The sequence below is a fragment of the Heterodontus francisci genome, chromosome 4 (assembly GCF_036365525.1).
Source record: "Heterodontus francisci isolate sHetFra1 chromosome 4, sHetFra1.hap1, whole genome shotgun sequence".
Taxonomy (NCBI): Eukaryota; Metazoa; Chordata; class Chondrichthyes; order Heterodontiformes; family Heterodontidae; genus Heterodontus; species Heterodontus francisci.
In genome coordinates this window covers 126732449-126742935 of record NC_090374.1, presented here as the reverse complement: position 1 = coordinate 126742935, position 10487 = coordinate 126732449, and the positions used below count along the sequence as shown (strand labels likewise).

At 44.4% G+C, this 10487-nt stretch overlaps 1 protein-coding gene across 7 annotated transcripts in view; it reads left to right on the top strand.

Annotated features, from left to right (window-relative positions):
* The first annotated feature begins 645 nt into the window (after positions 1-645).
* LOC137369239 (guanine nucleotide-binding protein G(I)/G(S)/G(O) subunit gamma-7-like) overlaps positions 646-10487 on the top strand; it is a 361449-nt gene continuing 351607 nt past the window's right edge. For 4 of the 7 annotated variants that reach the window (XM_068030143.1, XM_068030144.1, XM_068030136.1 and 1 more), the window contains exon 1: positions 646-917. The gene's annotated coding sequence lies outside the window, so the exon portion shown is untranslated. The remainder of the gene's footprint in view (positions 918-10487) is intronic. The other 3 variants (XM_068030141.1, XM_068030135.1, XM_068030137.1) reach the window with 1 other exon arrangement.

Below are 10487 nucleotides of genomic sequence, written 5' to 3'. Positions count from 1 at the left end.
ATCCCCCCCCAACTCCCCTCGATCCCCCCCCCACACTCTCTGGTTCCCCCCCTCCCCTCCATCCCCCCCCACTCTCTGGTTCCCCCCCTCCCCTCCATCCCCCCCACTCTCTGGTTCCCCCCATCCCTCGATCCCCCCCCCACTCTTTGGTTCCCCCCCCTCCCACACTCTCTAGTTCCCCCCCCCTCCCCTCGATCCCCCCCTCCCCCCCTCCCCTCCATCCCCCCCCCACACTCTCTAGTTCCCCCCTCCCTCCCCTCGATTCCCCCCCCCCCACTCTCTGGTTCCCCCCCCCCCACTCTCTGGTTCCCCCCCTCGTTCCCCCCCCACTCTCTGGTTCTCCCCCCCCCCCCCCCCCCACTACTCTCTGGTTCCCCCCCACCCACTCTCTGGAACCCCCCCTCCCCTCCCCTCGATCCCCCCCTCACTCTCTGGTTCCCCTCGATCCCCCCCCCCCCACTCTCTGGACCCCCCCCCCCCTCCCCTCCATCCCCCCCCCACCCCTCGACCCCCCCTCCCCTCGATCCCCGCCCCCCCACTCTTTGGTTCCCTCCCTCCCCCCCCCCCCCCCAACTCCCCTCGATCCCCCCCTCCCCCCCACTCTCTGGTTCCCCCCCTCCCCCCCACTCTCTCTCTCTCTCTCCCTCTCTCCTTGTATCTCTCTCTCTTTCTCTGTATCTCTGCCCTGCTGACGTCTGTCTGTTGACTCTCCCCCTCCGCCGTTCTCAGTTTCTGGGCCGTGTTTTCTCTGTTTCTGCTGCCGCCGCTTCTGGGTTGTCGGTTCAGTTAGATTTCGCTGCGGTTATTGATCCGGTGCCGGGCTCGGGTTCTCCGCCGCTTACTCTCGGTCTTTGTCTTAGCTCCAGTGCCGACCTCCTGCTCCAGGCCGCCGCTCCGCTCCCTCTCTCCGGCCCCAGGTAAGAGCCGGGCTCCGGCCCCACAACCACACCAGTTCGAGCCGGCAAACCAGCCCGGGGAACGGGCGGAGTCGCCACCTCAGCCCAGCCGCTCCCCGGGCTCGGGCCCTGTCCCCCCCGCAGCTCAAATCAAACCCGGGGATTGGCCTCCACCCCCTTCCCTCCAGGCAGGGATACCGTTAATCAGAGCAGGATCCGAGGCGACAGAAGAGAGAGGGAGAGTGTGAAAGGGAGGGGGGAGAGAGAGAAAGACAGGGAGAGAAAGAGACAGAAAATAAGGGATTAATAGGACAGACAGAGAGAGAACAGTGACAGTGGGATAGAGAGAAAGAGAAATCAGTAGAAAAAGAGATGGGAAATAGAGAAAGAATGAGAACAGAAATTGAGAAGGAACAGATGAAGAAAGAGAAACAGAATGAGAGAGAAGCAGGCAAAGAGAGAAAAATAGAGTAAACCAAAGTAAAGAAAAAACATAATGTGAAAGAAGTCAGAGACAAAACACCAAAAGAGAGAAAAAACAAAAGACAGAGGGAAAGAGAAGTGGAGTGAAAAAAACAAGATAAACAGGTAACAAAAATATAAAGTGACTGTATGAACACAGCAGAATGAGAAAATCGGAGTTAGAGGAAACAAAGAGATAAACAGATACATAAAGAAAGAGATGGACATTGAGATAGAGAGAGAAAAAAGACAGAGAAAGGCCACGGTATGGTGAGAAACAGATAGGATGAAAGAAAGAGGAGCATAGAGAAGTTGAGTGAGCTGGAAAAGCAGTAAAGAACAGTTATAGAGACAGAGAAATGTACAATGAGAAAGGAGGAATTAACAAATGGGGTGAGAAATACTGTAACATGGGAGTAAAGAGATTGGCTAACATGGGAGTGACATAAGGAGAGAACAACAGACAGGGGAGAGAATTGGAGAGGGAGGGACCTAAGGAGAAAATCAGAGAGGGAGAGTCATAAAGTGAAAAAAAAAACTTGAGAAAGAAAAGGAAGCAGGCAGAGAAAAACATGTAGAAGTACAGGAGAGAGAAACACAGATAGATGGAAGCAGGACTAGATGGGAAGTGTAATACAGCAAGAGATGGAAAGAGAGAAAACAGACAAGAAGTAAGAAAGATATCGAGAAGCACATACAAAGTGAGAAACAGACTGGGAGAGGAGAGATACATGGTAAGAGAGATGAGGAGACAAATGGGGGAAAGAGAGAAAAAAGAGTAACAGAAATAGGAGAAAGATGAGTGAAAATAGAAAAGAGGCATGAGAGACACAACAAGAGAAGGAAGATGGAGCAAGAGAGAAGTGAGGAAAAGATATGAGGCTGTACAGGAGAACTGGGGGCTGATAGGTGGTAGCACGGGCTGGTGGGAGCCAAGGAACACAGGATGAGGCACCAAGCAGATAGTCTTGATCTCTGAGCTCCTGATATTTTACCCTGGAGGTGAGGGTGAGTGGGTCAGAGGATTGGGGTTACTGGGAACAGGACTTTGGTGTTTTTGTTACCTTTATGATCATCCTGGAGTATTAGGAGGAGTTGGTCCATAAAATGAGAAGTACACTGTAGCTTAAAGTGATCCAACCAGATTTTGCTCAAGCCTTTGGCTTTCTGATACAGGGTGCAAAGGTGGAATTTTACACGGGATCAGGAAAGAGAACGGCCCAGATTGAATCACGTGGAAGGAGAGCAAGAGAAAGATGGAGCTATAAAGAAATGGAGAGCCGTGTGGGGTGGGAAGGAGGGGAAGGGTGAGGAAGAAAGTTTGGAGAAACACTTGAAGGGAGTGAAAGAGAGAGGTGGGGAGAGAAACAGACATAGACAGAGAATCAGAGGAATAAAGGTAATCATAAACAGGAAGATCACAGACACTAGAGGGGAGAGATAGACACACAAGGAGGGAGGAACAGAGGTGGATAGGGGCAGGGAAGCACGTAGAGACTGGACAATCAGAGAGATACAAGTTGAGAAATACACAGGAAGAGAAGGAACAAGAAACATATGGAGTGGCAGAATGCACACTGAAGAACAAGACAAACAGGAAGAAAGAAACACACACAGCAAGATGACAAGAAGCACAGCGACAGGGAGTTGAGAGAGAAATACAGACAGGGTGAGAGAAACATTTTACATACAGGGACATAGGAACACAAGATTAAGAGTAGCTGAGCAGTTGGAGGGAGCAAACAAAGGAACAGGAATAGAAAGAAAGAGAACTGATAGAAAGAAAGAAATCCAGATAGAGAGAAAAAGGCAGAAGGCGAATGACAGTGAGACACAAGGGCAGGTGGGTGAAACAACACAGAGACAATAGGAAAGGGAGAAATACAGAGAGAGCAACGGACAGACACAGGGTGAGAGAGGTGTACACAGAGAGAAAGGCTCAGAAGAGCACACCAAGACAGTGAGACACGGAGGGAGAAAATAGACCGAGGCGTGGAGTGCATAACCAGGAAAGAGAGGGAGATAGAGATGAACCGTGCAGAGACAGAGGGAGAGGATAGAGAAACACAGATGTTGGGAGAGCAATAGAGGAAAACACATGCTACAATAACAACAACTTGCATTTGTACAGTTCCTTTAAAGAAGTAAAACGTCCCAAGGCCCTTCTCGAGTGTATTCAGACAAAAATTGACACCAAGCCAAAGGAGACATTAGAACGTTACTAAACGGTTGGTCAAAGAAGTAGGTTTTAAGCAGTGTCTTCAAGGAGGAGAGAAGGGTGAAGAGGTTTGGGAAAGAAATTCCACAGCTTAGGCTCCAGATGGCTGCCAATGATGAGGTGAAGGAAGTAGGGCATGCACAAGAGGCCAGAGATGGAGGAAAACAGAATTCTTGGGGAGTTGTCGGGCTGGAGGAGGCTACAGAAATAGGGAGGATGAGGCCATGAAGGGATTTGAAAATGAGCATGAGAATTTTAAAATGTGGAGAACCAGGTGGCAATGTAAGTAAGTTAGCATGGGTGATGGGCGAATGGAATTTGGTGCAAATTGAGATATGGATGTGCTCAAGTTTATGGAGGCTGGAAGATGGGAGGCCAACCAGGCAGCACTGCAATGACGTCTGGAGTTACCAAAAGCATGAATGAGTGTTTCATCAGCAGATGGGCAAATATACGGAGGTGGAAGTAAGTCGTCTTTGTGATGGAGAGGAATTTGAGATCAGAAGCTCAACTCAGGGTCAAATAGGATGCCAAGGTTGCAAGCACTCTGGTTCAGCCTGAGACAGTGGCCAGGGGCTTGGGGGTGTGGTTGGTGGGAATGGAATTTGTGGCTGGGGAACAAGGTTTGTGGCAAATGCCAAGAGAAACAGAGACATAGGAAGTAGAAACAAAAGGGAAATACTGCAGATGCTGGAAATCTGAAATACAAACAGAAAATGCTGGAAAATACTCAGCAGGTCAGGCAGCATCTGTGGAGAGAGAAACAAATGTAACCATTTCGGTTTGATGACCGAACTGGAAAAGTTGGAGATATAACAGGTTTATAGCAAGCACAGAGGCAGAGAAAGTGGCGGTGAGGGGCAGGAGAGAACGAAAGGAAAAGTCTGTGATAGGGTAGAAATGAAGAAACAAAAGGGTCTAGGGATGAGGTAAATGACAAAGGAGGAATCATTACCAACAGCTGCTGTCTGAAAGAATAGTAGCAGCAGTTATGATTTGAAGTTACTGTACATTGTAAAGTGCCTAATTGAAAGATGAAGTTCTGTTACTTGAGCTTTTGCTAAACTTCATTGGAACAATGCAGGAGGCCATGGACAGAGAGGTCAGAGTCGGATGGAGAATTAAAATGACAAATGACTGGAAGCTCAAGATTGCACTTGTGGACTGAACAGAGGTGTTCATCAGCGCATTTGCCCAGTCTGCATTTGGTTTCCCCACTGCAGAGGAGATCATATCATGAACAACGAATATATTTTACTAAATTGAAAGAAGTACATATAAATCACTGTTTTGCCTGGACAGAGTGTTTGCAGCCTTGGATGATGGGAATGGAAGAGGTGAAAGAGAAGGTGTTGCATCTCCTGCACTTGCATGGGAAGAACCCTGGGAAGGGGAATGGGTGATGGAGGATTGGACCAGGGTGTTGCAGAGAGAATGATCCCTTTGGAATGCTGAGGGGAGAGGAAAATGTATTTGGTGGTGACATTGCACTGGATATGGCACAAATACTGGAGGATTATCAGTTGAATGTAGAGGCAGATGGATAAAGGAAATAAAAACACAGTCCGAGACATACACACAGGTTGAAATAGGAATATAATTAAACCATTTATGCATTTGTATTCCATTTCTTTGATTGCTCATTTAATAAAGGCATGTTGAAAATAGTGTAATTCATTGTGATTTCGACCAAAATGCGACCCAAAAAGAGAGGGAAAGAGGGAGAGATTCAGGGACATAAAGATCTAGGATAGGAGAAAAAAAACCAGATAAAAGAGAGGCAAACAAAAGGAAATATGTAAGAATGGGAGAGTAGCACCTGGCATTGTTGAATGAGTTAACTGTGGCTCCAGCTTTGCCCAGAGATTCCCAGTGTCAAACAGTTTTCCTGTGCCTGTGATATACAATTCAAAAACCATGTCTCTGGCCAGCTTTGCCTTAGCTGAGGCAGCATCGCTCTGAATCCATCTCAATATTAGTGAAAGTGCCCACGGAGCCATCAAACCATGGGCAAAAGATAGTTCCGTTTGTGGTTTATGGGTGAAATTGTACAACCTGCAAGTGACCGTGTGTATTTTTTGGCAAGTGGGGTATTAATTTGCATCATTTCATTGTCCCTAAAGAAGTAATAATGGGGATGGGAAAGGGTAGGAAATAGATAAATTTCTGACATTACCTTTTTCTGTTGGAGAGATAGGTCTGTGTTTACTACACACATACAGACACATTGTGCCAAACTGTCATTTTTATGGGTGTGGGTGGTGGGTGGTGGTTGGTGCTTGGTCAATTCTGAAGATGCACCTATTTTTGTTAAAACACTTTTGTGCAATAAAGTGTATATTGTGCTCATTTGTTCTTTTGGGATTAGCTGTTGTTAAGATAAATTCCACATACTTAGCTAATCCCAATGGTGATTCTGACAGGTTTTTAGAGCAGTTATCTCAAAATATGTCAACATGTGTTTTTTTGGTCTCTCTATCCCTCCCCCACACATACATGAGGGCATTAAAAAAATCAAAGTTGAAATCTAATCATATTCCATACCCTAATAGTACTTAGTGATAAGTTGAATTAAATATTTATGAACATAACTGTTGTAAATTGTGTGGAAGTTGGAGCATCGCTACTGTATTACCATCACTTTATGTCAGTATAGGGAAAAGATTGCTCAGTATTCTCTGGGAGGGGAGAAGTTGTTATTTGCATAATGTGATGCACAACCTCCCTGTAATTTTGCATCTCTGATGTCACGTTCACTTTTATAAAATATTCTGATCCTTAATAATCTGGCACTGGTATAAAAGGGACAGGGGGAACTGACATTGCTTGAAATGGTGGTGGAAGTGGATTGAATAGTAACTTTCAAAAAGGAATTGGATAAATATCTGAAATGGAAAAATGAGCAGGGCTATGGGGGAAAGAGTAGGGGAGTGTAACTAATTGGATAGCTGTTACAAAGAGCCAGCACAAGCACAATGAACTGTATGGCCTCTTTCTGCGCTGTATGATTCTATTGACACAAAGAATTTGTTCTTATTTTAAAGGATGATATTGTTTTAATACATATATATAATGTATACACACATTAATTAGATGGTTCAAAATGAATCACATCCAAAATAATAGATTGATGGTAAAGAGATGAAAGACAATATTTGGATTTTCTAAAGCCTGAGCAGATTTTGTTGCACCGGGCATCCCAAAGTGTTTTGCAGTCTATGAAGTACTTTTGGAAGAGTCGTGACTGTTGTAATGTAGGAAACACAGCAGCCAATTTGAGCAGAGCAAGCTCCCACAAACAGCAATAACCAGATAATCTGTTTTTGTAATGTTGATTGAGGGATAACTATTGGCAGGGCACCAAGGATAACTCCCTTGCTCTTCTTCAAAATAGTGCTAAGGGGCGTGGCCTGGATTTAACGCCTCATCCAAAACATGGCACCTCTGAAAGTGCAGCACTCCCTCAGTACTGCACTGGAGTGTCCGCCTTGATTTTTTTTGCTCAAGACCAGGAGTGGAGCTTAAACCCATAATCTTCTGACTTGGAAGCAAAAGTGCAAAATCCTAATATTGCCTTGAATTTTTGTAAGCTCTCTTTAACTCCTTACGTTCTATATGAAGTAATGATTATGCTTGTTACTGAAGCTTGGTTTGATTTACCAGTATTGTTCTTCATCTGTTGGGATATGAAGTTCACAAATGGTGTAAGTAGTACAGATGAGGGACCTAAAGGTATACGATATCCTCTGATTGCTGCTATACTAATATCAAAGCATGACTTAAATTTTCCTGTACTATGTATATTATAACGATGAATGTCAGCCTCTGTTACTTTGAGATATATTATGTATTACATCTGAAACTAACTAGGAGCTGTACATGCCCTAAAATACACATTTTAGTACATAAAAACAGAAAATACTGGAAATACTCAGCAGGCCCGACAGCATCTATGGAGAGGGAAACAGAGTTAACGTTTCAGGTCGATTTGAGTCCTGATGAAAGGTCATCGGCCTGAAATATTAACTCTGGTTCTCTCTTCACAGATGCTGCCAGACCTCTATTTCCAGTATTTTCTGTTTATATTTCAGATTTCCAGATCCGCAATATTTTTCTTTTGTGTTAGTGGCTTATAATATATTTTGTTGTATTCAGACTGATTAAAAATGTGTAGATACCTGTGATACCAGATAGCTCCAAATTCTATTTCATATTTACCATATAACATTATAACTGGAGGGATAATTAATATTTTATATTTAGCAACTAATGAATGATCAGTTTGAAAATGGACCAGACCAAGTTCCACCAGAGCAAGGAATTGAACATGCTTCTGTGGATCTGTATTAGCTGGCATCACCATTTTGAGCGTGCTTCACTATTTCTATTCAATGAAATGACTTACAGAGCCCTAACACAGAGGTGTTAAAAGTACAATTATTTTAATAGAATCATAGAATGGTTACAGCATAGAGGGTCATTTAGCCCATCATGTCTATGCTGGCTCTCTGCAAGAGCAACTCAGCTAGTCCCACTGCCCTGCTCTTGCCCTGTAATAGGAAGGAAGTACTGGGAGAAATTTATAATAACGTGTTCTGAGTGTACCTGTTCCCTCACCTTGGCTCAATAGCGTCATATCGGACCAGGTACTTAAAAAGAGATACCTATACCCAAGTACAGCATAGTATTTTATACAGATTATGCAGTACAAATAAACTTCATTCAAATAATTTACTTGTTAAAATGCAGGGTACTATGAACATCTCCAGTTTCCTAAGTACTTAATTTTCAATATAAATTATTATTTTGGCATGCCTTTTGCTCATATCCAAAACCTAGCCAAAATCAGGACTGTCATTAAGGGAATACTCCCAGGAGCTGCTGTGGATTCAGCAGTCATCTCTGGAGTTCTTTGTCAAAATTGTAACATCTTACTGTGAACAAATTAAGCTCAGTTTTGTGAGCCCTCAGATATCACTGGTCACTTTAGAAGAAAGATGGCTAACAGATTTGACTTCTTCAGCAGATCTTCAGTATTCAGTATGCTGATATAGGGTGAGTACTGATGCAGTTTTCTTGAACTATTTAATTAATGTTGCCTTCCTGTTGGCTTTGTGAATTGGTTAGTTTTGTTCATATAAGTTCACATGCATTGTGTGTGATTTCCTAACCAGAAGGAGGGTAGTTAATCTGAAACCAGGCCTCTTTCAATGGTGTCTGTTGCTGACTACTGGGAGTTTTGGGTTGACTCAGTCTCTGATTTAAATAATAATTAAGCAGTTACATGTACTATGACTAATCTTAAAAATCCTTTGGTATTTTCTATGACTATATTTTGCACTGATGGCATAATTGAGTGGGAGGAGTTATTCATCTGTGTCGCATGTGAACTTTATCCAGTCCAAAATGAGACTGTAATTGCAAATGATGTGGTTGTACTCCACACAGCAAAAATAATTTCCTCTTTTCCCCCTTCAGACTTACTCTCGATTTTTCCTTACTACCTACTGCCTGTGCCTTGAAATTGCGAGTGATTTTTTTCCCTCACATGCCTATTCTACCATGCCACTAGTTCTTCTGCTACCTGTTGTATGCTTGTTAGTGATTTTCTGCTGATCGTTCTATGCCTCAGCCTCCACTTCCAATTAGTGCCTTTTCATCCCTTTATCAGAAAGGGAGAGTTAAGTGAACACTAGTGGAGGCATAGTCATAGAACTGCACAGCACAGTACAGGCCCTTCGGCCCACGATGTTGTGCCGACCCTTTAACCTACTCTAAGATCAAACTACCTACATACCCTTCATTCTACTATCATCCATGTACCTATCCAAGAGTCGCTTAAATGTCCCTAATGTATCTGCTTCTACTACCACCGCTGGCAGCGCATTCCACGCACCCACCACTCTCTGTGTAAAGAACCTACCTCTGACATCTCCCCTAAACCTTCCTCCAATCACCTTAAAATTATGCCCCCTGGTGATAGCCCTTTCCGCCCTGGGAAAAAGTTTCTGGCTATCCACTCTATCTATGCCTCTCATCATCTTGTACACCTCTATCAAGTCACCTCTCATCCTTCTTTGCTCCAATGAGAAAAGCCCTAGCTCCCTCAATCTTTCTTCATAAGACATGCCCTCCAGTCCAGGCAGCATCCTGGTAAATCTCCTCTGCACCCTCTCTAAAGCTTCCACATCCTTCCTATAATGAGGCGACCAGAACTGAACATAATATTCCAAGTGTGGTCTAACCAGGGCTTTATAGAGCTGCAGCATAACCTCGCGGCTCTTAAATTCAATCCTCCTGTTAATGAAAGCCAACACCCCATACGCCTTCTTAACAACCCTATCAACTTGGGTGGCAACTTTGAGGGATCTATGGACGTGGACCCCAAGATCCCTCTGTTCCTCCACAGTGCCAAGAATCCTGTCTTTAAGCCTGTATTCTGCATTCAAATTCGACCTTCCAAAATGAATCACTTCACACTTTTCCAGGTTGAACTTCATCTGCCACTTCTCAGCCCAGCTCTGCATCCTGTCACTGTACTGTTGCAACCTACAACAGCCCTCCACACTATCCACAACTCCAGCAACCTTTGTGTCATCGGCAAACTTACTAACCCAGCCTTCCACTTCCTCATCCAAGTCATTTATAAAAATCACAAAGAGCAGAGGTCCCAGAACAGATCCTTGTGGAACACCACTGGTCACCGAGCTCCAGGCTGAATACTTTCCATCTACTACCACCCTCTGTCTTCTACGGGCCAGCCAATTCTGTATCCAGACAGCCAAATTTCCCTGTATCCCATGCCTCCTTACTTTCTGAATGAGCCTACCATGGGGAACCTTATCAAACGCCTTGCTAAACTCCATATACACCACATCCACTGCTCTTCCTTCATCAATGTGTTTTGTCAC